The sequence below is a fragment of the Apteryx mantelli genome, chromosome 10, assembly GCF_036417845.1.
Source record: "Apteryx mantelli isolate bAptMan1 chromosome 10, bAptMan1.hap1, whole genome shotgun sequence".
NCBI classification, from domain to species: domain Eukaryota; kingdom Metazoa; phylum Chordata; class Aves; order Apterygiformes; family Apterygidae; genus Apteryx; species Apteryx mantelli.
Window position 1 is genome coordinate 25,678,648 of NC_089987.1, and position 20,801 is coordinate 25,699,448.

Below are 20,801 nucleotides of genomic sequence, written 5' to 3' on the forward strand. Positions count from 1 at the left end.
GCTAGGCGGCGAGGGCGAGAAGGCACGCAGCGCTTTCTGAGGCGGCGAGGCGGCCAAGGCACGCGCTGCTTTGCTCGGCGCCGAAGGCACGCAGCGCTTCCTTCGTTTGCGAGGCAGCGAAGAGATGGAGCGCTTTGCTTCTTGGCCAGGCAGCGAAGAGGCGCCGTGCTTTGCTTTCTGCCACTCAGCGAATACACGCAGCGCTCTGCTTTTTGGCGAGGCAGTGAACAGATGCAGCGTTTAGTTTGCGAGGCGGCCAAGAGACGCGGCGCTTTGCATGCTGGCGAGGCGGCGAGCAGATCGAGTGCTTTGCTTGTTGGCGAGGCAGCGAAGAGATTCAGCAGTCTCCTTGTTTGTGACACAGCGACCATGCCCAGTGCTTGCTCTTTGTGCGAGGCAGCGAAGAGATGCAGCACTTTGCTTGTGCACCAGGTGGCGCAGTGGCATGGCGGATGACTTTTTCGCCTGGAGGCGAAGCGAGGCAGCACTTTGTTAGTTGGCGAGGCAGCGAAGAGACGCAGCAGGCTGCTTGTTTGTGAGACAGCCAACATGCACAGTGGTTAGCTATTGTGCGAGGCAGCGAATGAGGGCAGAGCAAATCGCTTTGTGCCTTCGCCGCCTCGCTGCCTAGCAAAGCGTCGTCTGCCTTGGGCGCCTAGCAAAGCTGCGCGTGCCGTCGCCGTCAAGCAAAGCGCCGTGTTCCTTGGGCGCCTAGCAAAGAAGTGCCTGCGTTGGGCGCCTCGCCGCATTGCAGCCTAGCAAAGCGCTGCGTGCCTTCGGCGGCTGGCAAAGCAGTGCGTGCCTTCGCCGCCTCACACACCGCGTTGTGCCTTCGGCGCCTGGCAAAGCAGCGCGTGCCTTCGCCGCCTGGCCTCCTAAGAAAGCGCTGCGTGCCTTCTCGCCCTCGCCGCCTAGCAAAGCGCCGTGTCCCTTCGCCGCCTCGCCGCCTAGCAAAGCTCCGCGTGCCGTCGCCGCCTACAAAGCGCCGTGTTCCTTCGGCGCCTAGCAAAGCAGCGCGTGCCTTCGCCGCCTAAGAAAGCGCTGCGTGCCTTTTCGCCCTCGCCGCCCAACAAAGCGCCCTGTCCCTTCACCGCCTCCCAAACCGCTTCGTCCCTTCGCCGCCTCGCCGCTTAGCAAACGCCGTGGGAGCGCCGAAGGGACACGGCGCTTTTGTAGGCGCCGAAGGCACGTGGCGCTTTGCTAAGCACCGAGGCAGCGAAGGCACGCAGCCATTTGATCGTGCTCGACGGGCTAGGGCGCCTTGCGAGGCGGCCAAGGCACGCAGCGCTTTGCCAGGCGCCCAGGGACGCAGCGCTCGGCGAGGGCACGCAGTGCTTTGCCAGGCGCCGAAGGCACTCAGCGCTTTGCCAGGCGCCGAAGGCACGCAGCGCTCTAGCAGGCGGCGAGGGCACACAGTGCTTTGCTAGGCGGCGAGCGGACGTGCAGCTTTGCTAGGCAGCCAAGGCTGAGGACGCTTTGCTAGGCGCTTTGCTAGGCGGCGAAGGCACGAAGCGATTTGGGAGGCGGCGAAGGCACACGGCGCTTTGCTAGGCGGCGAGGGCGAGAAGGCACGCAGCGCTTTCTGAGGCGGCGAGGCGGCCAAGGCACGCGCTGCTTTGCTCGGCGCCGAAGGCACGCAGCGCTTCCTTCGTTTGCGAGGCAGCGAAGAGATGGAGCGCTTTGCTTCTTGGCCAGGCAGCGAACAGGCGCCGTGCTTTGCTTTCTGCCACTCAGCGAATACACGCAGCGCTCTGCTTTTTGGCGAGGCAGTGAACAGATGCAGCGTTTAGTTTGCGAGGCGGCCAAGAGACGCGGCGCTTTGCATGCTGGCGAGGCGGCGAGCAGATCGAGTGCTTTGCTTGTTGGCGAGGCAGCGAAGAGATTCAGCAGTCTCCTTGTTTGTGACACAGCGACCATGCCCAGTGCTTGCTCTTTGTGCGAGGCAGCGAAGAGATGCAGCACTTTGCTTGTGCACCAGGTGGCGCAGTGGCATGGCGGATGACTTTTTCGCCTGGAGGCGAAGCGAGGCAGCACTTTGTTAGTTGGCGAGGCAGCGAAGAGACGCAGCAGGCTGCTTGTTTGTGAGACAGCCAACATGCACAGTGGTTAGCTATTGTGCGAGGCAGCGAATGAGGGCAGAGCAAATCGCTTTGTGCCTTCGCCGCCTCGCTGCCTAGCAAAGCGTCGTCTGCCTTGGGCGCCTAGCAAAGCTGCGCGTGCCGTCGCCGTCAAGCAAAGCGCCGTGTTCCTTGGGCGCCTAGCAAAGAAGTGCCTGCGTTGGGCGCCTCGCCGCATTGCAGCCTAGCAAAGCGCTGCGTGCCTTCGGCGGCTGGCAAAGCAGTGCGTGCCTTCGCCGCCTCACACACCGCGTTGTGCCTTCGGCGCCTGGCAAAGCAGCGCGTGCCTTCGCCGCCTGGCCTCCTAAGAAAGCGCTGCGTGCCTTCTCGCCCTCGCCGCCTAGCAAAGCGCCGTGTCCCTTCGCCGCCTCGCCGCCTAGCAAAGCTCCGCGTGCCGTCGCCGCCTACAAAGCGCCGTGTTCCTTCGGCGCCTAGCAAAGCAGCGCGTGCCTTCGCCGCCTAAGAAAGCGCTGCGTGCCTTTTCGCCCTCGCCGCCCAACAAAGCGCCCTGTCCCTTCACCGCCTCCCAAACCGCTTCGTCCCTTCGCCGCCTCGCCGCTTAGCAAACGCCGTGGGAGCGCCGAAGGGACACGGCGCTTTTGTAGGCGCCGAAGGCACGTGGCGCTTTGCTAAGCACCGAGGCAGCGAAGGCACGCAGCCATTTGATCGTGCTCGACGGGCTAGGGCGCCTTGCTAGGCGGCGAGGCGGCCAAGGCACGCAGCGCTTTGCCAGGCGCCCAGGGACGCAGCGCTCGGCGAGGGCACGCAGTGCTTTGCCAGGCGCCGAAGGCACGCAGCGCTCTAGCAGGCGGCGAGGGCACACAGTGCTTTGCTAGGCGGCGAGCGGACGTGGAGCTTTGCTAGGCAGCCAAGGCTGAGGACGCTTTGCTAGGCGCTTTGCTAGGCGGCGAAGGCACGAAGCGATTTGGGAGGCGGCGAAGGCACACGGCGCTTTGCTAGGTGGCGAGGGCGAGAAGGCACGCAGCGCTTTCTGAGGCGGCGAGGCGGCCAAGGCACGCGCTGCTTTGCTAGGCGCCGAAGGCACGCAGCGCTTCCTTCGTTTGCGAGGCAGCGAAGAGATGGAGCGCTTTGCTTCTTGGCCAGGCAGCGAACAGGCGCCGTGCTTTGCTTTCTGCCACTCAGCGAATACACGCAGCGCTCTGCTTTTTGGCGAGGCAGTGAACAGATGCAGCGTTTAGTTTGCGAGGCGGCCAAGAGACGCGGCGCTTTGCATGCTGGCGAGGCGGCGAGCAGATCGAGTGCTTTGCTTGTTGGCGAGGCAGCGAAGAGATTCAGCAGTCTCCTTGTTTGTGACACAGCGACCATGCCCAGTGCTTGCTCTTTGTGCGAGGCAGCGAAGAGATGCAGCACTTTGCTTGTGCACCAGGTGGCGCAGTGGCATGGCGGATGACTTTTTCGCCTGGAGGCGAAGCGAGGCAGCACTTTGTTAGTTGGCGAGGCAGCGAAGAGACGCAGCAGGCTGCTTGTTTGTGAGACAGCCAACATGCACAGTGGTTAGCTATTGTGCGAGGCAGCGAATGAGGGCAGAGCAAATGGCTTTGTGCCTTCGCCGCCTCGCTGCCTAGCAAAGCGTCGTCTGCCTTGGGCGCCTAGCAAAGCTGCGCGTGCCGTCGCCGTCAAGCAAAGCGCCGTGTTCCTTGGGCGCCTAGCAAAGAAGTGCCTGCGTTGGGCGCCTCGCCGCATTGCAGCCTAGCAAAGCGCTGCGTGCCTTCGGCGGCTGGCAAAGCAGTGCGTGCCTTCGCCGCCTCACACACCGCGTTGTGCCTTCGGCGCCTGGCAAAGCAGCGCGTGCCTTCGCCGCCTGGCCTCCTAAGAAAGCGCTGCGTGCCTTCTCGCCCTCGCCGCCTAGCAAAGCGCCGTGTCCCTTCGCCGCCTCGCCGCCTAGCAAAGCTCCGCGTGCCGTCGCCGCCTACAAAGCGCCGTGTTCCTTCGGCGCCTAGCAAAGCAGCGCGTGCCTTCGCCGCCTAAGAAAGCGCTGCGTGCCTTTTCGCCCTCGCCGCCCAACAAAGCGCCCTGTCCCTTCACCGCCTCCCGAACCGCTTCGTCCCTTCGCCGCCTCGCCGCTTAGCAAACGCCGTGGGAGCGCCGAAGGGACACGGCGCTTTTGTAGGCGCCGAAGGCACGTGGCGCTTTGCTAAGCACCGAGGCAGCGAAGGCACGCAGCCATTTGATCGTGCTCGACGGGCTAGGGCGCCTTGCGAGGCGGCCAAGGCACGCAGCGCTTTGCCAGGCGCCCAGGGACGCAGCGCTCGGCGAGGGCACGCAGTGCTTTGCCAGGCGCCGAAGGCACTCAGCGCTCTAGCAGGCGGCGAGGGCACACAGTGCTTTGCTAGGCGGCGAGCGGACGTGCAGCTTTGCTAGGCAGCCAAGGCTGAGGACGCTTTGCTAGGCGCTTTGCTAGGCGGCGAAGGCACGAAGCGATTTGGGAGGCGGCGAAGGCACACGGCGCTTTGCTAGGCGGCGAGGGCGAGAAGGCACGCAGCGCTTTCTGAGGCGGCGAGGCGGCCAAGGCACGCGCTGCTTTGCTAGGCGCCGAAGGCACGCAGCGCTTCCTTCGTTTGCGAGGCAGCGAAGAGATGGAGCGCTTTGCTTCTTGGCCAGGCAGCGAAGAGGCGCCGTGCTTTGCTTTCTGCCACTCAGCGAATACACGCAGCGCTCTGCTTTTTGGCGAGGCAGTGAACAGATGCAGCGTTTAGTTTGCGAGGCGGCCAAGAGACGCGGCGCTTTGCATGCTGGCGAGGCGGCGAGCAGATCGAGTGCTTTGCTTGTTGGCGAGGCAGCGAAGAGATGCAGCGGTTTGCTTGTTGGCGAGGCAGCGAAGAGATTCAGCAGTCTCCTTGTTTGTGACACAGCGACCATGCCCAGTGCTTGCTCTTTGTGCGAGGCAGCGAAGAGATGCAGCACTTTGCTTGTGCACCAGGTGGCGCAGTGGCATGGCGGATGACTTTTTCGCCTGGAGGCGAAGCGAGGCAGCACTTTGTTAGTTGGCGAGGCAGCGAAGAGACGCAGCAGGCTGCTTGTTTGTGAGACAGCCAACATGCACAGTGGTTAGCTATTGTGCGAGGCAGCGAATGAGGGCAGAGCAAATCGCTTTGTGCCTTCGCCGCCTCGCTGCCTAGCAAAGCGTCGTCTGCCTTGGGCGCCTAGCAAAGCTGCGCGTGCCGTCGCCGTCAAGCAAAGCGCCGTGTTCCTTGGGCGCCTAGCAGAGAAGTGCCTGCGTTCGGCGCCTCGCCGCATTGCAGCCTAGCAAAGCGCTGCGTGCCTTTGGCGGCTAGCAAAGCAGTGCGTGCCTTCGCCGCCTCACACACCGCGTTGTGCCTTCGGCGCCTGGCAAAGCAGCGCGTGCCTTCGCCGCCTGGCCTCCTAAGAAAGCGCTGCGTGCCTTCTCGCCCTCGCCGCCTAGCAAAGCGCCGTGTTCCTTCGGCGCCTAGCAAAGCAGCGCGTGCCTTCGCCGCCTAAGAAAGCGCTGCGTGCCTTTTCGCCCTCGCCGCCCAACAAAGCGCCCTGTCCCTTCACCGCCTCCCGAACCGCTTCGTCCCTTCGCCGCCTCGCCGCCTAGCAAAGCGCTGCTTGCCTTCGCCGCCTCACACACCGCTGCGTCCCTTCGCCGCCTCGCCGCTTAGCAAACGCCGTGGGAGCGCCGAAGGGACACGGCGCTTTTGTAGGCGCCGAAGGCACGTGGCGCTTTGCTAAGCACCGAGGCAGCGAAGGCACGCAGCCATTTGATCGTGCTCGACGGGCTAGGGCGCCTTGCGAGGCGGCCAAGGCACGCAGCGCTTTGCCAGGCGCCCAGGGACGCAGCGCTCGGCGAGGGCACGCAGTGCTTTGCCAGGCGCCGAAGGCACTCAGCGCTTTGCCAGGCGCCGAAGGCACGCAGCGCTCTAGCAGGCGGCGAGGGCACACAGTGCTTTGCTAGGCGGCGAGCGGACGTGGAGCTTTGCTAGGCAGCCAAGGCTGAGGACGCTTTGCTAGGCGCTTTGCTAGGCGGCGAAGGCACGAAGCGATTTGGGAGGCGGCGAAGGCACACGGCGCTTTGCTAGGCGGCGAGGGCGAGAAGGCACGCAGCGCTTTCTGAGGTGGCGAGGCGGCCAAGGCACGCGCTGCTTTGCTAGGCGCCGAAGGCACGCAGCGCTTCCTTCGTTTGCGAGGCAGCGAAGAGATGGAGCGCTTTGCTTCTTGGCCAGGCAGCGAAGAGGCGCCGTGCTTTGCTTTCTGCCACTCAGCGAATACACGCAGCGCTCTGCTTTTTGGCGAGGCAGTGAACAGATGCAGCGTTTAGTTTGCGAGGCGGCCAAGAGACGCGGCGCTTTGCATGCTGGCGAGGCGGCGAGCAGATCGAGTGCTTTGCTTGTTGGCGAGGCAGCGAAGAGATGCAGCGGTTTGCTTGTTGGCGAGGCAGCGAAGAGATTCAGCAGTCTCCTTGTTTGTGACACAGCGACCATGCCCAGTGCTTGCTCTTTGTGCGAGGCAGCGAAGAGATGCAGCACTTTGCTTGTGCACCAGGTGGCGCAGTGGCATGGCGGATGACTTTTTCGCCTGGAGGCGAAGCGAGGCAGCACTTTGTTAGTTGGCGAGGCAGCGAAGAGACGCAGCAGGCTGCTTGTTTGTGAGACAGCCAACATGCACAGTGGTTAGCTATTGTGCGAGGCAGCGAATGAGGGCAGAGCAAATCGCTTTGTGCCTTCGCCGCCTCGCTGCCTAGCAAAGCGTCGTCTGCCTTGGGCGCCTAGCAAAGCTGCGCGTGCCGTCGCCGTCAAGCAAAGCGCCGTGTTCCTTGGGCGCCTAGCAAAGAAGTGCCTGCGTTCGGCGCCTCGCCGCATTGCAGCCTAGCAAAGCGCTGCGTGCCTTCGGCGGCTGGCAAAGCAGTGCGTGCCTTCGCCGCCTCACACACCGCGTTGTGCCTTCGGCGCCTGGCAAAGCAGCGCGTGCCTTGGCCGCCTGGCCTCCTAAGAAAGCGCTGCGTGCCTTCTCGCCCTCGCCGCCTAGCAAAGCGCCGTGTTCCTTCGGCGCCTAGCAAAGCAGCGCGTGCCTTCGCCGCCTAAGAAAGCGCTGCGTGCCTTTTCGCCCTCGCCGCCCAACAAAGCGCCCTGTCCCTTCACCGCCTCCCGAACCGCTTCGTCCCTTCGCCGCCTCGCCGCCTAGCAAAGCGCTGCTTGCCTTCGCCGCCTCACACACCGCTGCGTCCCTTCGCCGCCTCGCCGCTTAGCAAACGCCGTGGGAGCGCCGAAGGGACACGGCGCTTTTGTAGGCGCCGAAGGCACGTGGCGCTTTGCTAAGCACCGAGGCAGCGAAGGCACGCAGCCATTTGATCGTGCTCGACGGGCTAGGGCGCCTTGCGAGGCGGCCAAGGCACGCAGCGCTTTGCCAGGCGCCCAGGGACGCAGCGCTCGGCGAGGGCACGCAGTGCTTTGCCAGGCGCCGAAGGCACTCAGCGCTTTGCCAGGCGCCGAAGGCACGCAGCGCTCTAGCAGGCGGCGAGGGCACACAGTGCTTTGCTAGGCGGCGAGCGGACGTGCAGCTTTGCTAGGCAGCCAAGGCTGAGGACGCTTTGCTAGGCGCTTTGCTAGGCGGCGAAGGCACGAAGCGATTTGGGAGGCGGCGAAGGCACACGGCGCTTTGCTAGGCGGCGAGGGCGAGAAGGCACGCAGCGCTTTCTGAGGCGGCGAGGCGGCCAAGGCACGCGCTGCTTTGCTCGGCGCCGAAGGCACGCAGCGCTTCCTTTGTTTGCGAGGCAGCGAAGAGATGGAGCGCTTTGCTTCTTGGCCAGGCAGCGAAGAGGCGCCGTGCTTTGCTTTCTGCCACTCAGCGAATACACGCAGCGCTCTGCTTTTTGGCGAGGCAGTGAACAGATGCAGCGTTTAGTTTGCGAGGCGGCCAAGAGACGCGGCGCTTTGCATGCTGGCGAGGCGGCGAGCAGATCGAGTGCTTTGCTTGTTGGCGAGGCAGCGAAGAGATTCAGCAGTCTCCTTGTTTGTGACACAGCGACCATGCACAGTGCTTGCTCTTTGTGCGAGGCAGCGAAGAGATGCAGCACTTTGCTTGTGCACCAGGTGGCGCAGTGGCATGGCGGATGACTTTTTCGCCTGGAGGCGAAGCGAGGCAGCACTTTGTTAGCTGGCGAGGCAGCGAAGAGACGCAGCAGGCTGCTTGTTTGTGAGACAGCCAACATGCACAGTGGTTAGCTATTGTGCGAGGCAGCGAATGAGGGCAGAGCAAATCGCTTTGTGCCTTCGCCGCCTCGCTGCCTAGCAAAGCGTCGTCTGCCTTGGGCGCCTAGCAAAGCTGCGCGTGCCGTCGCCGTCAAGCAAAGCGCCGTGTTCCTTGGGCGCCTAGCAAAGAAGTGCCTGCGTTCGGCGCCTCGCCGCATTGCAGCCTAGCAAAGCGCTGCGTGCCTTCGGCGGCTGGCAAAGCAGTGCGTGCCTTCGCCGCCTCACACACCACGTTGTGCCTTCGGCGCCTGGCAAAGCAGCGCGTGCCTTCGCCGCCTGGCCTCCTAAGAAAGCGCTGCGTGCCTTCTCGCCCTCGCCGCCTAGCAAAGCGCCGTGTCCCTTCGCCGCCTCGCCGCCTAGCAAAGCTCCGCGTGCCGTCGCCGCCTACAAAGCGCCGTGTTCCTTCGGCGCCTAGCAAAGCAGCGCGTGCCTTCGCCGCCTAAGAAAGCGCTGCGTGCCTTTTCGCCCTCGCCGCCCAACAAAGCGCCCTGTCCCTTCACCGCCTCCCGAACCGCTTCGTCCCTTCGCCGCCTCGCCGCTTAGCAAACGCCGTGGGAGCGCCGAAGGGACACGGCGCTTTTGTAGGCGCCGAAGGCACGTGGCGCTTTGCTAAGCACCGAGGCAGCGAAGGCACGCAGCCATTTGATCGTGCTCGACGGGCTAGGGCGCCTTGCTAGGCGGCGAGGCGGCGAAGGCACGCAGTGCTTTGCCAGGCGCCGAAGGCACTCAGCGCTTTGCCAGGCGCCGAAGGCACGCAGCGCTCTAGCAGGCGGCGAGGGCACACAGTGCTTTGCTAGGCGGCGAGCGGACGTGGAGCTTTGCTAGGCAGCCAAGGCTGAGGACGCTTTGCTAGGCGCTTTGCTAGGCGGCGAAGGCACGAAGCGATTTGGGAGGCGGCGAAGGCACACGGCGCTTTGCTAGGCGGCGAGGGCGAGAAGGCACGCAGCGCTTTCTGAGGCGGCGAGGCGGCCAAGGCACACGCTGCTTTGCTCGGCGCCGAAGGCACGCAGCGCTTCCTTCGTTTGCGAGGCAGCAAAGAGATGGAGCGCTTTGCTTCTTGGCCAGGCAGCGAACAGGCGCCGTGCTTTGCTTTCTGCCACTCAGCGAATACACGCAGCGCTCTGCTTTTTGGCGAGGCAGTGAACAGATGCAGCGTTTAGTTTGCGAGGCGGCCAAGAGACGCGGCGCTTTGCATGCTGGCGAGGCGGCGAGCAGATCGAGTGCTTTGCTTGTTGGCGAGGCAGCGAAGAGATTCAGCAGTCTCCTTGTTTGTGACACAGCGACCATGCCCAGTGCTTGCTCTTTGTGCGAGGCAGCGAAGAGATGCAGCACTTTGCTTGTGCACCAGGTGGCGCAGTGGCATGGCGGATGACTTTTTCGCCTGGAGGCGAAGCGAGGCAGCACTTTGTTAGTTGGCGAGGCAGCGAAGAGACGCAGCAGGCTGCTTGTTTGTGAGACAGCCAACATGCACAGTGGTTAGCTATTGTGCGAGGCAGCGAATGAGGGCAGAGCAAATCGCTTTGTGCGTTCGCCGCCTCGCTGCCTAGCAAAGCGTCGTCTGCCTTGGGCGCCTAGCAAAGCTGCGCGTGCCGTCGCCGTCAAGCAAAGCGCCGTGTTCCTTGGGCGCCTAGCAAAGAAGTGCCTGCGTTCGGCGCCTCGCCGCATTGCAGCCTAGCAAAGGGCTGCGTGCCTTCGGCGGCTGGCAAAGCAGTGCGTGCCTTCGCCGCCTCACACACCGCGTTGTGCCTTCGGCGCCTGGCAAAGCAGCGCGTGCCTTCGCCGCCTGGCCTCCTAAGAAAGCGCTGCGTGCCTTCTCGCCCTCGCCGCCTAGCAAAGCGCCGTGTTCCTTCGGCGCCTAGCAAAGCAGCGCGTGCCTTCGCCGCCTAAGAAAGCGCTGCGTGCCTTTTCGCCCTCGCCGCCCAACAAAGCGCCCTGTCCCTTCACCGCCTCCCGAACCGCTTCGTCCCTTCGCCGCCTCGCCGCCTAGCAAAGCGCTGCTTGCCTTCGCCGCCTCACACACCGCTGCGTCCCTTCGCCGCCTCGCCGCTTAGCAAACGCCGTGGGAGCGCCGAAGGGACACGGCGCTTTTGTAGGCGCCGAAGGCACGTGGCGCTTTGCTAAGCACCGAGGCAGCGAAGGCACGCAGCCATTTGATCGTGCTCGACGGGCTAGGGCGCCTTGCTAGGCGGCCAAGGCACGCAGCGCTTTGCCAGGCGCCCAGGGACGCAGCGCTCGGCGAGGGCACGCAGTGCTTTGCCAGGCGCCGAAGGCACTCAGCGCTTTGCCAGGCGCCGAAGGCACGCAGCGCTCTAGCAGGCGGCGAGGGCACACAGTGCTTTGCTAGGCGGCGAGCGGACGTGCAGCTTTGCTAGGCAGCCAAGGCTGAGGACGCTTTGCTAGGCGCTTTGCTAGGCGGCGAAGGCACGAAGCGATTTGGGAGGCGGCGAAGGCACACGGCGCTTTGCTAGGCGGCGAGGGCGAGAAGGCACGCAGCGCTTTCTGAGGCGGCGAGGCGGCCAAGGCACGCGCTGCTTTGCTCGGCGCCGAAGGCACGCAGCGCTTCCTTCGTTTGCGAGGCAGCGAAGAGATGGAGCGCTTTGCTTCTTGGCCAGGCAGCGAAGAGGCGCCGTGCTTTGCTTTCTGCCACTCAGCGAATACACGCAGCGCTCTGCTTTTTGGCGAGGCAGTGAACAGATGCAGCGTTTAGTTTGCGAGGCGGCCAAGAGACGCGGCGCTTTGCATGCTGGCGAGGCGGCGAGCAGATCGAGTGCTTTGCTTGTTGGCGAGGCAGCGAAGAGATTCAGCAGTCTCCTTGTTTGTGACACAGCGACCATGCACAGTGCTTGCTCTTTGTGCGAGGCAGCGAAGAGATGCAGCACTTTGCTTGTGCACCAGGTGGCGCAGTGGCATGGCGGATGACTTTTTCGCCTGGAGGCGAAGCGAGGCAGCACTTTGTTAGTTGGCGAGGCAGCGAAGAGACGCAGCAGGCTGCTTGTTTGTGAGACAGCCAACATGCACAGTGGTTAGCTATTGTGCGAGGCAGCGAATGAGGGCAGAGCAAATCGCTTTGTGCTTTCGCCGCCTCGCTGCCTAGCAAAGCGTCGTCTGCCTTGGGCGCCTAGCAAAGCTGCGCGTGCCGTCGCCGTCAAGCAAAGCGCCGTGTTCCTTGGGCGCCTAGCAGAGAAGTGCCTGCGTTCGGCGCCTCGCCGCATTGCAGCCTAGCAAAGCGCTGCGTGCCTTCGGCGGCTGGCAAAGCAGTGCGTGCCTTCGCCGCCTCACACACCGCGTTGTGCCTTCGGCGCCTGGCAAAGCAGCGCGTGCCTTCGCCGCCTAAGAAAGCGCTGCGTGCCTTTTCGCCCTCGCCGCCCAACAAAGCGCCCTGTCCCTTCACCGCCTCCCGAACCGCTTCGTCCCTTCGCCGCCTCGCCGCCTAGCAAAGCGCTGCTTGCCTTCGCCGCCTCACACACCGCTGCGTCCCTTCGCCGCCTCGCCGCTTAGCAAACGCCGTGGGAGCGCCGAAGGGACACGGCGCTTTTGTAGGCGCCGAAGGCACGTGGCGCTTTGCTAAGCACCGAGGCAGCGAAGGCACGCAGCCATTTGATCGTGCTCGACGGGCTAGGGCGCCTTGCGAGGCGGCCAAGGCACGCAGCGCTTTGCCAGGCGCCCAGGGACGCAGCGCTCGGCGAGGGCACGCAGTGCTTTGCCAGGCGCCGAAGGCACTCAGCGCTTTGCCAGGCGCCGAAGGCACGCAGCGCTCTAGCAGGCGGCGAGGGCACACAGTGCTTTGCTAGGCGGCGAGCGGACGTGCAGCTTTGCTAGGCAGCCAAGGCTGAGGACGCTTTGCTAGGCGCTTTGCTAGGCGGCGAAGGCACGAAGCGATTTGGGAGGCGGCGAAGGCACACGGCGCTTTGCTAGGCGGCGAGGGCGAGAAGGCACGCAGCGCTTTCTGAGGCGGCGAGGCGGCCAAGGCACGCGCTGCTTTGCTAGGCGCCGAAGGCACGCAGCGCTTCCTTCGTTTGCGAGGCAGCGAAGAGATGGAGCGCTTTGCTTCTTGGCCAGGCAGCGAAGAGGCGCCGTGCTTTGCTTTCTGCCACTCAGCGAATACACGCAGCGCTCTGCTTTTTGGCGAGGCAGTGAACAGATGCAGCGTTTAGTTTGCGAGGCGGCCAAGAGACGCGGCGCTTTGCATGCTGGCGAGGCGGCGAGCAGATCGAGTGCTTTGCTTGTTGGCGAGGCAGCGAAGAGATTCAGCAGTCTCCTTGTTTGTGACACAGCGACCATGCACAGTGCTTGCTCTTTGTGCGAGGCAGCGAAGAGATGCAGCACTTTGCTTGTGCACCAGGTGGCGCAGTGGCATGGCGGATGACTTTTTCGCCTGGAGGCGAAGCGAGGCAGCACTTTGTTAGTTGGCGAGGCAGCGAAGAGACGCAGCAGGCTGCTTGTTTGTGAGACAGCCAACATGCACAGTGGTTAGCTATTGTGCGAGGCAGCGAATGAGGGCAGAGCAAATCGCTTTGTGCTTTCGCCGCCTCGCTGCCTAGCAAAGCGTCGTCTGCCTTGGGCGCCTAGCAAAGCTGCGCGTGCCGTCGCCGTCAAGCAAAGCGCCGTGTTCCTTGGGCGCCTAGCAGAGAAGTGCCTGCGTTCGGCGCCTCGCCGCATTGCAGCCTAGCAAAGCGCTGCGTGCCTTCGGCGGCTGGCAAAGCAGTGCGTGCCTTCGCCGCCTCACACACCGCGTTGTGCCTTCGGCGCCTGGCAAAGCAGCGCGTGCCTTCGCCGCCTGGCCTCCTAAGAAAGCGCTGCGTGCCTTCTCGCCCTCGCCGCCTAGCAAAGCGCCGTGTCCCTTCGCCGCCTCGCCGCCTAGCAAAGCTCCGCGTGCCGTCGCCGCCTACAAAGCGCCCTGTTCCTTCGGCGCCTGGCAAAGCAGCGCGTGCCTTCGCCGCCTAAGAAAGCGCTGCGTGCCTTTTCGCCCTCGCCGCCCAACAAAGCGCCCTGTCCCTTCACCGCCTCCCGAACCGCTTCGTCCCTTCGCCGCCTCGCCGCCTAGCAAAGCGCTGCTTGCCTTCGCCGCCTCACACACCGCTGCGTCCCTTCGCCGCCTCGCCGCTTAGCAAACGCCGTGGGAGCGCCGAAGGGACACGGCGCTTTTGTAGGCGCCGAAGGCACGTGGCGCTTTGCTAAGCACCGAGGAGGCGAAGGCACGCAGCCATTTGATCGTGCTCGACGGGCTAGGGCGCCTTGCGAGGCGGCGAGGCGGCGAAGGCACGCAGCGCTTTGCCAGGCGCCCAGGGACGCAGCGCTCGGCGAGGGCACGCAGTGCTTTGCCAGGCGCCGAAGGCACTCAGCGCTTTGCCAGGCGCCGAAGGCACGCAGCGCTCTAGCAGGCGGCGAGGGCACACAGTGCTTTGCTAGGCGGCGAGCGGACGTGGAGCTTTGCTAGGCAGCCAAGGCTGAGGACGCTTTGCTAGGCGCTTTGCTAGGCGGCGAAGGCACGAAGCGATTTGGGAGGCGGCGAAGGCACACGGCGCTTTGCTAGGCGGCGAGGGCGAGAAGGCACGCAGCGCTTTCTGAGGCGGCGAGGCGGCCAAGGCACGCGCTGCTTTGCTCGGCGCCGAAGGCACGCAGCGCTTCCTTCGTTTGCGAGGCAGCGAAGAGATGGAGCGCTTTGCTTCTTGGCCAGGCAGCGAAGAGGCGCCGTGCTTTGCTTTCTGCCACTCAGCGAATACACGCAGCGCTCTGCTTTTTGGCGAGGCAGTGAACAGATGCAGCGTTTAGTTTGCGAGGCGGCCAAGAGACGCGGCGCTTTGCATGCTGGCGAGGCGGCGAGCAGATCGAGTGCTTTGCTTGTTGGCGAGGCAGCGAAGAGATTCAGCAGTCTCCTTGTTTGTGACACAGCGACCATGCCCAGTGCTTGCTCTTTGTGCGAGGCAGCGAAGAGATGCAGCACTTTGCTTGTGCACCAGGTGGCGCAGTGGCATGGCGGATGACTTTTTCGCCTGGAGGCGAAGCGAGGCAGCACTTTGTTAGTTGGCGAGGCAGCGAAGAGACGCAGCAGGCTGCTTGTTTGTGAGACAGCCAACATGCACAGTGGTTAGCTATTGTGCGAGGCAGCGAATGAGGGCAGAGCAAATGGCTTTGTGCCTTCGCCGCCTCGCTGCCTAGCAAAGCGTCGTCTGCCTTGGGCGCCTAGCAAAGCTGCGCGTGCCGTCGCCGTCAAGCAAAGCGCCGTGTTCCTTGGGCGCCTAGCAAAGAAGTGCCTGCGTTCGGCGCCTCGCCGCATTGCAGCCTAGCAAAGCGCTGCGTGCCTTCGGCGGGTGGCAAAGCAGTGCGTGCCTTCGCCGCCTCACACACCGCGTTGTGCCTTCGGCGCCTGGCAAAGCAGCGCGTGCCTTCGCCGCCTGGCCTCCTAAGAAAGCGCTGCGTGCCTTCTCGCCCTCGCCGCCTAGCAAAGCGCCGTGTCCCTTCGCCGCCTCGCCGCCTAGCAAAGCTCCGCGTGCCGTCGCCGCCTACAAAGCGCCGTGTTCCTTCGGCGCCTAGCAAAGCAGCGCGTGCCTTCGCCGCCTAAGAAAGCGCTGCGTGCCTTTTCGCCCTCGCCGCCCAACAAAGCGCCCTGTCCCTTCACCGCCTCCCGAACCGCTTCGTCCCTTCGCCGCCTCGCCGCCTAGCAAAGCGCTGCTTGCCTTCGCCGCCTCACACACCGCTGCGTCCCTTCGCCGCCTCGCCGCTTAGCAAACGCCGTGGGAGCGCCGAAGGGACACGGCGCTTTTGTAGGCGCCGAAGGCACGTGGCGCTTTGCTAAGCACCGAGGCAGCGAAGGCACGCAGCCATTTGATCGTGCTCAACGGGCTAGGGCGCCTTGCGAGGCGGCGAAGGCACGCAGCGCTTTGCCAGGCGCCCAGGGACGCAGCGCTCGGCGAGGGCACGCAGTGCTTTGCCAGGCGCCGAAGGCACTCAGCGCTTTGCCAGGCGCCGAAGGCACGCAGCGCTCTAGCAGGCGGCGAGGGCACACAGTGCTTTGCTAGGCGGCGAGCGGACGTGGAGCTTTGCTAGGCAGCCAAGGCTGAGGACGCTTTGCTAGGCGCTTTGCTAGGCGGCGAAGGCACGAAGCGATTTGGGAGGCGGCGAAGGCACACGGCGCTTTGCTAGGCGGCGAGGGCGAGAAGGCACGCAGCGCTTTCTGAGGCGGCGAGGCGGCCAAGGCACGCGCTGCTTTGCTCGGCGCCGAAGGCACGCAGCGCTTCCTTCGTTTGCGAGGCAGCGAAGAGATGGAGCGCTTTGCTTCTTGGCCAGGCAGCGAAGAGGCGCCGTGCTTTGCTTTCTGCCACTCAGCGAATACACGCAGCGCTCTGCTTTTTGGCGAGGCAGTGAACAGATGCAGCGTTTAGTTTGCGAGGCGGCCAAGAGACGCGGCGCTTTGCATGCTGGCGAGGCGGCGAGCAGATCGAGTGCTTTGCTTGTTGGCGAGGCAGCGAAGAGATTCAGCAGTCTCCTTGTTTGTGACACAGCGACCATGCCCAGTGCTTGCTCTTTGTGCGAGGCAGCGAAGAGATGCAGCACTTTGCTTGTGCACCAGGTGGCGCAGTGGCATGGCGGATGACTTTTTCGCCTGGAGGCGAAGCGAGGCAGCACTTTGTTAGTTGGCGAGGCAGCGAAGAGACGCAGCAGGCTGCTTGTTTGTGAGACAGCCAACATGCACAGTGGTTAGCTATTGTGCGAGGCAGCGAATGAGGGCAGAGCAAATCGCTTTGTGCCTTCGCCGCCTCGCTGCCTAGCAAAGCGTCGTCTGCCTTGGGCGCCTAGCAAAGCTGCGCGTGCCGTCGCCGTCAAGCAAAGCGCCGTGTTCCTTGGGCGCCTAGCAAAGAAGTGCCTGCGTTCGGCGCCTCGCCGCATTGCAGCCTAGCAAAGCGCTGCGTGCCTTCGGCGGCTGGCAAAGCAGTGCGTGCCTTCGCCGCCTCACACACCGCGTTGTGCCTTCGGCGCCTGGCAAAGCAGCGCGTGCCTTGGCCGCCTGGCCTCCTAAGAAAGCGCTGCGTGCCTTCTCGCCCTCGCCGCCTAGCAAAGCGCCGTGTTCCTTCGGCGCCTAGCAAAGCAGCGCGTGCCTTCGCCGCCTAAGAAAGCGCTGCGTGCCTTTTCGCCCTCGCCGCCCAACAAAGCGCCCTGTCCCTTCACCGCCTCCCGAACCGCTTCGTCCCTTCGCCGCCTCGCCGCCTAGCAAAGCGCTGCTTGCCTTCGCCGCCTCACACACCGCTGCGTCCCTTCGCCGCCTCGCCGCTTAGCAAACGCCGTGGGAGCGCCGAAGGGACACGGCGCTTTTGTAGGCGCCGAAGGCACGTGGCGCTTTGCTAAGCACCGAGGCAGCGAAGGCACGCAGCCATTTGATCGTGCTCGACGGGCTAGGGCGCCTTGCGAGGCGGCCAAGGCACGCAGCGCTTTGCCAGGCGCCCAGGGACGCAGCGCTCGGCGAGGGCACGCAGTGCTTTGCCAGGCGCCGAAGGCACTCAGCGCTTTGCCAGGCGCCGAAGGCACGCAGCGCTCTAGCAGGCGGCGAGGGCACACAGTGCTTTGCTAGGCGGCGAGCGGACGTGCAGCTTTGCTAGGCAGCCAAGGCTGAGGACGCTTTGCTAGGCGCTTTGCTAGGCGGCGAAGGCACGAAGCGATTTGGGAGGCGGCGAAGGCACACGGCGCTTTGCTAGGCGGCGAGGGCGAGAAGGCACGCAGCGCTTTCTGAGGCGGCGAGGCGGCCAAGGCACGCGCTGCTTTGCTCGGCGCCGAAGGCACGCAGCGCTTCCTTTGTTTGCGAGGCAGCGAAGAGATGGAGCGCTTTGCTTCTTGGCCAGGCAGCGAAGAGGCGCCGTGCTTTGCTTTCTGCCACTCAGCGAATACACGCAGCGCTCTGCTTTTTGGCGAGGCAGTGAACAGATGCAGCGTTTAGTTTGCGAGGCGGCCAAGAGACGCGGCGCTTTGCATGCTGGCGAGGCGGCGAGCAGATCGAGTGCTTTGCTTGTTGGCGAGGCAGCGAAGAGATTCAGCAGTCTCCTTGTTTGTGACACAGCGACCATGCACAGTGCTTGCTCTTTGTGCGAGGCAGCGAAGAGATGCAGCACTTTGCTTGTGCACCAGGTGGCGCAGTGGCATGGCGGATGACTTTTTCGCCTGGAGGCGAAGCGAGGCAGCACTTTGTTAGCTGGCGAGGCAGCGAAGAGACGCAGCAGGCTGCTTGTTTGTGAGACAGCCAACATGCACAGTGGTTAGCTATTGTGCGAGGCAGCGAATGAGGGCAGAGCAAATCGCTTTGTGCCTTCGCCGCCTCGCTGCCTAGCAAAGCGTCGTCTGCCTTGGGCGCCTAGCAAAGCTGCGCGTGCCGTCGCCGTCAAGCAAAGCGCCGTGTTCCTTGGGCGCCTAGCAAAGAAGTGCCTGCGTTCGGCGCCTCGCCGCATTGCAGCCTAGCAAAGCGCTGCGTGCCTTCGGCGGCTGGCAAAGCAGTGCGTGCCTTCGCCGCCTCACACACCACGTTGTGCCTTCGGCGCCTGGCAAAGCAGCGCGTGCCTTCGCCGCCTGGCCTCCTAAGAAAGCGCTGCGTGCCTTCTCGCCCTCGCCGCCTAGCAAAGCGCCGTGTCCCTTCGCCGCCTCGCCGCCTAGCAAAGCTCCGCGTGCCGTCGCCGCCTACAAAGCGCCGTGTTCCTTCGGCGCCTAGCAAAGCAGCGCGTGCCTTCGCCGCCTAAGAAAGCGCTGCGTGCCTTTTCGCCCTCGCCGCCCAACAAAGCGCCCTGTCCCTTCACCGCCTCCCGAACCGCTTCGTCCCTTCGCCGCCTCGCCGCTTAGCAAACGCCGTGGGAGCGCCGAAGGGACACGGCGCTTTTGTAGGCGCCGAAGGCACGTGGCGCTTTGCTAAGCACCGAGGCAGCGAAGGCACGCAGCCATTTGATCGTGCTCGACGGGCTAGGGCGCCTTGCTAGGCGGCGAGGCGGCGAAGGCACGCAGTGCTTTGCCAGGCGCCGAAGGCACTCAGCGCTTTGCCAGGCGCCGAAGGCACGCAGCGCTCTAGCAGGCGGCGAGGGCACACAGTGCTTTGCTAGGCGGCGAGCGGACGTGGAGCTTTGCTAGGCAGCCAAGGCTGAGGACGCTTTGCTAGGCGCTTTGCTAGGCGGCGAAGGCACGAAGCGATTTGGGAGGCGGCGAAGGCACACGGCGCTTTGCTAGGCGGCGAGGGCGAGAAGGCACGCAGCGCTTTCTGAGGCGGCGAGGCGGCCAAGGCACACGCTGCTTTGCTCGGCGCCGAAGGCACGCAGCGCTTCCTTCGTTTGCGAGGCAGCAAAGAGATGGAGCGCTTTGCTTCTTGGCCAGGCAGCGAACAGGCGCCGTGCTTTGCTTTCTGCCACTCAGCGAATACACGCAGCGCTCTGCTTTTTGGCGAGGCAGTGAACAGATGCAGCGTTTAGTTTGCGAGGCGGCCAAGAGACGCGGCGCTTTGCATGCTGGCGAGGCGGCGAGCAGATCGAGTGCTTTGCTTGTTGGCGAGGCAGCGAAGAGATTCAGCAGTCTCCTTGTTTGTGACACAGCGACCATGCCCAGTGCTTGCTCTTTGTGCGAGGCAGCGAAGAGATGCAGCACTTTGCTTGTGCACCAGGTGGCGCAGTGGCATGGCGGATGACTTTTTCGCCTGGAGGCGAAGCGAGGCAGCACTTTGTTAGTTGGCGAGGCAGCGAAGAGACGCAGCAGGCTGCTTGTTTGTGAGACAGCCAACATGCACAGTGGTTAGCTATTGTGCGAGGCAGCGAATGAGGGCAGAGCAAATCGCTTTGTGCCTTCGCCGCCTCGCTGCCTAGCAAAGCGTCGTCTGCCTTGGGCGCCTAGCAAAGCTGCGCGTGCCGTCGCCGTCAAGCAAAGCGCCGTGTTCCTTGGGCGCCTAGCAAAGAAGTGCCTGCGTTCGGCGCCTCGCCGCATTGCAGCCTAGCAAAGCGCTGCGTGCCTTCGGCGGCTGGCAAAGCAGTGCGTGCCTTCGCCGCCTCACACACCGCGTTGTGCCTTCGGCGCCTGGCAAAGCAGCGCGTGCCTTGGCCGCCTGGCCTCCTAAGAAAGCGCTGCGTGCCTTCTCGCCCTCGCCGCCTAGCAAAGCGCCGTGTTCCTTCGGCGCCTAGCAAAGCAGCGCGTGCCTTCGCCGCCTAAGAAAGCGCTGCGTGCCTTTTCGCCCTCGCCGCCCAACAAAGCGCCCTGTCCCTTCACCGCCTCCCGAACCGCTTCGTCCCTTCGCCGCCTCGCCGCCTAGCAAAGCGCTGCTTGCCTTCGCCGCCTCACACACCGCTGCGTCCCTTCGCCGCCTCGCCGCTTAGCAAACGCCGTGGGAGCGCCGAAGGGACACGGCGCTTTTGTAGGCGCCGAAGGCACGTGGCGCTTTGCTAAGCACCGAGGCAGCGAAGGCACGCAGCCATTTGATCGTGCTCGACGGGCTAGGGCGCCTTGCGAGGCGGCCAAGGCACGCAGCGCTTTGCCAGGCGCCCAGGGACGCAGCGCTCGGCGAGGGCACGCAGTGCTTTGCCAGGCGCCGAAGGCACTCAGCGCTTTGCCAGGCGCCGAAGGCACGCAGCGCTCTAGCAGGCGGCGAGGGCACACAGTGCTTTGCTAGGCGGCGAGCGGACGTGCAGCTTTGCTAGGCAGCCAAGGCTGAGGACGCTTTGCTAGGCGCTTTGCTAGGCGGCGAAGGCACGAAGCGATTTGGGAGGCGGCGAAGGCACACGGCGCTTTGCTAGGCGGCGAGGGCGAGAAGGCACGCAGCGCTTTCTGAGGCGGCGAGGCGGCCAAGGCACGCGCTGCTTTGCTCGGCGCCGAAGGCACGCAGCGCTTCCTTTGTTTGCGAGGCAGCGAAGAGATGGAGCGCTTTGCTTCTTGGCCAGGCAGCGAAGAGGCGCCGTGCTTTGCTTTCTGCCACTCAGCGAATACACGCAGCGCTCTGCTTTTTGGCGAGGCAGTGAACAGATGCAGCGTTTAGTTTGCGAGGCGGCCAAGAGACGCGGCGCTTTGCATGCTGGCGAGGCGGCGAGCAGATCGAGTGCTTTGCTTGTTGGCGAGGCAGCGAAGAGATTCAGCAGTCTCCTTGTTTGTGACACAGCGACCATGCACAGTGCTTGCTCTTTGTGCGAGGCAGCGAAGAGATGCAGCACTTTGCTTGTGCACCAGGTGGCGCAGTGGCATGGCGGATGACTTTTTCGCCTGGAGGCGAAGCGAGGCAGCACTTTGTTAGCTGGCGAGGCAGCGAAGAGACGCAGCAGGCTGCTTGTTTGTGAGACAGCCAACATGCACAGTGGTTAGCTATTGTGCGAGGCAGCGAATGAGGGCAGAGCAAATCGCTTTGTGCCTTCGCCGCCTCGCTGCCTAGCAAAGCGTCGTCTGCCTTGGGCGCCTAGCAAAGCTGCGCGTGCCGTCGCCGTCAAGCAAAGCGCCGTGTTCCTTGGGCGCCTAG